This window comes from Aptenodytes forsteri, unplaced genomic scaffold (assembly GCF_000699145.1).
Source record: "Aptenodytes forsteri isolate BGI_AS27 unplaced genomic scaffold, ASM69914v1 Scaffold51, whole genome shotgun sequence".
Taxonomy (NCBI): domain Eukaryota; kingdom Metazoa; phylum Chordata; class Aves; order Sphenisciformes; family Spheniscidae; genus Aptenodytes; species Aptenodytes forsteri.
In genome coordinates, this window is record NW_008795495.1 from 1,520,548 (window position 1) to 1,525,991 (window position 5,444).

Here is a 5,444-nt window from a genome sequence, read left to right on the forward strand (position 1 = left end):
CTCAAAAGCAGATTCCCAGGGTACTCTGCTAAATATCTCCCTAAATAGCTTAAAGTTTGCTCTCCTGAGCTCCAGGGTAGCAAATCTGCTGTCCTTTTTTCTCATTACACTGAAAATTTTACACTCAACCATTTCATGATCACTGTGGCCAAGGCAGCCACATACCATCACATCCCCCACAAGTTCTCTATTCACAAATAGCAAGTCTAGGACCACATACCATCACATCCCCCACAAGTCCTCTATTCACAAATAGCAAGTCTAGGAGGGCATCTTTCCTAGCTGGCTGAGTGAGTACCTGTCACAAGAAGTTATCATCTCCTACAAACTTCAAGAATTTCCAAGACCTGCTCATCACAGCAATATGATATTGCCAGCTGATGTCTGTGAAGTTGAAATGTCTCACAAGGACAAGGACTACCGATCCTGAAATTTCTCCTAATTGCCTATAGATGAAGATGAAAGTTATAGTTTGGAGTCTTCATGTATTCAATTCAGCTACCACTTAGCACATGATTACACTCACTCTGGATAGTTTAATAAACAGTTTCAGTCACCCAGGATCATGGACTCAGACACAATATTCACTGCATGATTGGGTTTTTCACAGAACATTTTTTTATCCCTTCCTTCCCAGCACTTTGAAGGACTTCGTATAAAAAAATTGGCAGGTTCTCTATTTTAAAGGGAATTTGTTATAACGAGGAATAGAGGTAATTAGAAGTGGAAATGAAACATTTATTGATTTCACATCAAGATAAGCCATTTATATGTTTAAAAGTAGTGAAAAAAAAGGGTTCTAATTTAAACAAATATCCTATAATAATCTCTATGATATGAGGACATTTGATCAATGCTGGAGAACAAAGTGGACTCTGAAGGTTGTTTTGTGTTTTTTTTTTTTTTCCTCAGAAATGTATCATCATTGAATTGGAAAACTTCAAAAAACATATTTTAGAATGGTTTATAGTATAGTAAACTAAAATTCAGTCAAATTCTCTTCTTTGCTGTGAGGCATCAGAAAACATATTGGATAGAAAAATGTCAAAAGTCTGAAAAAAAACAGGTGTAGATGAGGCAGATATAGTTGCTTTTATTAAATTGTAAAGGACTATTTAATTATTATTTTTAAATGAACATCGAATTAACAAAAGAAATGCTGCAGTTTGTATTGTGACTTGCTTACTGTTGCAGGGGCACATTTCTTCAAGTTTTGAAATTATCTGACTGTCATCTTTGCAAGTCTTGCCATAACTTTTATTCAAGTAGTGTTAATAGGTTGGTGGGTAGTGACAGTAGGTTAGCAGATAGTGTTAGAAGAAAGTTTGAGTCAGGATTTTTTCAGACTTGTTTAAGGTCAAAGAACATAGAACTAGAGGAAAATATTCATTCCAGTGCCTCTTCCATATTTTGGGAGTTAGGGTTTTTTTCTAATCCTCTCATAGAATCATTAAGGTTGGAAAAGACCTCTGAGATCATTGAGTCCAACCGTTGACCCAACACCACCATGTCCACTAAACCATGTCCCTAAGCGCCTCATCTACATGTCTTTTAAATACCTCCAGGGATGGGGACTCAACCACTTCCCTGGGCAGCCTGTTCCAATGTTTCACCACTCTTTTAGTAAAGAAATTTTTCCTCACGTCCAATCTAAACCTCCCCTGGCGCAACTTGAGGCCATCTCAGACTAGCTTTATTAGGCAATTTACAATATGAGGCAGATTGTAAACTCCCAGCTATTTAATTGTCCTGGAACCCTTCAAAGGAGTTTGAGTCATAAGGATTACTCTAAATTTAGCTTTGAGGAGCTCCTTGATGCTATATGGATGACTGACCTTCATTTAATACTGTACTTGTCAAATGTCATGTGTGAGCTGGCTCCCACATGCACTCATCTAGGTCAGTTCACTCTCCGTTAGATCTCAAAGTAGCTTCTGTCTCACTGACTTTTCAACTGAATCATTGAAGGAAAAGAACAAATAAAAGAAGCAAACTAGGTATAGCAGCAGCAAATAAGCTGTTCCTAGACTTTTCATTCAGCAGCTTTGCCTTTCTTCCTTAACACATTCACTTCCACTCAGGTCACCATACGTTTCTCTGCCAGAGTCCATATCCTTTTTTGACTTCCTTGCCAAAATCTAAATATTCCCTCACTTCCTTTATGGCTGCTCCCTTGAAAATTTCATGTGATCTTTATATTTATAATATTTTAATTCATATTCTTTCCCTGCTGTCATGGTCCGAGAGAAGAACGAAAAAACTTGCAAGTATTAGCTACACTCTGCTTTTTGAACCCCTTATCTTTAGATAAATAAGTAGTGTTCTGGCCTTAATTGGGCAAGCAATATACTTACAGTTGATAGTTTCCAAGTTCACAAGCAACTGGAACAAGCATCTTAAAGTAATATATAATACTAATAGTATTATGTAATTCTAAAATTCTGATCTCATTCCTTAAGGGGCAAAAAAATAATTACCTTTCCTATTCAGACTGAGATTATCATTTGGTCCTCAAGCAAATTTGTGCTTCGATCCTGTCTGTGAAATCTCTTCAGTCTATATTTCACTCCTGAGTAGTAACCATAACATTGAGATTATAAAGTTTCCCATTGCAAATGCAGGTAGGCTACTGAACAAAAAATATAAAAAACAAATTCTAACTGAATTAACAAGCCAAAATAAAAATTATAAACAATTAAACAAATAAATTACAAAATAAACAATGAAATCATGCATGTAACAAAAGAATATGATCTTGAAAAATACAAGTCTTCTGGAACGATGAACTCTAATCTACTCTGAAAAGATCACAGTCATAATCAAATTGAAGCAGTAAAAAGCCTATGTAGAATTGAGACTCAGATATGAGTCCATGAAATTCAAAGGGTTAGTATTTGAAGTACTAACTTCATTAAACACAGAATTCTTTAAAAGACACTAGGAAAGGCTCAACAATATGGAACAGTGGAATACTAAACTATTGCCCACGTCAAATTAAATGTCTAGTGTCTCTGTTTACTGAATATTTAAAATGCAGTATAACTTTTTTATTTTTCATATCCACATTGAGCCAGATACATAAATCTCTTAGCAGCTCAGTTAGTGAAATTTCATATAGCTTACAGTAATATTGCAATGTGATCCTCATAAAATTCTACAGGATACATTTACAAATCTGAATGAACAAGTGCTGTGAATAGCAACACAGGTAGATGCAACAGAATCAGTTTAGCATATCTCTATTTGTTATATAGACTAGAACCATTATACACTAACAAATTTGTTCATACTGTTATGAAAAATTAAGAGATGCTATAACTAGCAAAGCATTAACTTCTTAGCCCTCAAGGTTTTCTTATATTTCAATGCATTGCCAAGAAAGATTTACAAATTATTATTTAACATTTGTAAATTATTATACCAATTTTGTCTCTCATTCTCTTGTAAGAAAGTTGATGTACAACAGAAAAATCAACTTCCACATCCTAAAACCTAATGAGGCTGCAATTTTATGTCTTTGTCTTGTAGTGAAACAAATGGTACAATTACATTCCAGGAACTCTCTGGGGGAATACAGGTACTCAGCAGACTTGTATGAATGCTTTCCAGATAATCAGTTCCTCTTTTATCATTACATTTCCATAAAACATAAAGATGAAATGCCTTTTCAAGAAAGTGGTAATGTTACATACCAAATACAGGCTCTGTTTCATTACAAGTGCTTATATATCTTTATCTTCACTAGGAAACAATTCATCTTTTTAAAATGCCTATACTGAGCTACGACAGTGTTAATTTCTTAGATCACCTACTTTACCTTAAATTTTAAAGGACTTAACAGCTTGTATTCATACTTAGGAAGCCTTTATTAATCAAATTCTTTGTGTAAGCATATTCATGGTAACAAAAAGTTTATGTGTCCTTTAAATGTATCTATTTGTTTGTGGTTTCAGTTTACCCAAAATACACTTAATTGTGTTAAATTGGAGATGGGATAGAATCTTATCGTCTGAATAGGAGATCTGCTTTACTTGAAGTTCACTGATTTTTGATGAATACTAGTCTGTTTTGTTTACAACACAACTTAAAATAACGCCTGCAGAAACAAACAAATAAAATTGTGTATAGATTTAAGCTTTTTCATGTTCCTGAGTACCAGGCCTCTTATTTGCAAATATTGGAGGGCTCTAAACTCCCCCAGAGGTGCTTTAGAAAACCACAAGGCAATTTCCCTTTTTTCTCTTACTTTCTACATATACGGAGATATAACTACTTTTCAGATGACTCCACTTGAATAACTGAAAAGTGCAGGAAAAGAGGGATTTGTTCAGTTGTGTAAACACAAATAATTTCAGGGACATTTCAGGCACTATGGGATATCCTGGTTGCCTTTCATTTGCTGGTCTGGAAGGGTTCAAAGGCCAGTCCTGTAAGCCCTTTCAGGGTATCAGTGTCTGAACGCTACTGGCCACCTAAGCTTAGGCAACTGAATCTGTCCCAGAGAGACTGAAGTGAAAAAAAGGAAGAGAAAACATGGAGAACTTTTAAACTCAGTTCTTGTTGCTTTTACTTCCTTAGTTGCTGGACCCATTATATGCTTCTACCAGACTAGTCTGTCACAAGCATGCTGCAGAAATGCACACTGTAAAAGCACAGATAGATGAGATCAGTGTGGACAGCTAAATGCTAGTTGCCCAAAATGTCAAGAACTGCTTTGCCAACTTTTTATGGTTTTCCTCTTAGATTTTTAAATCTTTATTAAACTTGAATGTATAATTAACAGCCAAACCTGTTGGCAGAGTGCAGATGAAAAAACCCTGAAATTAGTATCTTTCATTTTGGGTAGTGTTGAAACAAACAACAGAAGCCATGGGGCCAGCATATACTGGTGAAAGCAGCTTTGCAGAAAAGGACCTGGGGTCCTGGTGGACAACAAGTGGAACATGAGTCAGTGTGGTGGGTTGGCCTTGGCTGGATGCCAGGTGCCCACCAAGATGGTCTATCACTTCCCTCCTCAGCAGGACAGCAGGGGGAAGAAAATAAGATGGAAAAAAACTCGTGGGTCAAGATAAAGGCAGTTTAATAAAGCAAAAGCAAAGGCCGTGTGCAGAAGCAAAGGAAAACAAAAGATTTATTCTCTATTTCCCATCAGCAGGTATGTCCAGCCACTTCCCAGGAAGCAGGGCTTCAGTACGCATAGTGGTTGGTCCAGAAGACAAACGTCAAAATAACACCCCCACCCCCACCCCCTGCTTTCTCTTAGCTTTTATTGCTGAGCATGACATCATATGGTGTGGAATATCCCTTTGGTCAGTTTGGGTCAGCTGTCCTGGCTATGTCCCCTCCCAAGATCTTGCCTACCCCCAGCCTGCTGGGTGGGGCAGGGGAACATTGGAGAGACAGCCTTGATGCTGTGCGAGCACTGCTCAGCAGTAGCCAAAACA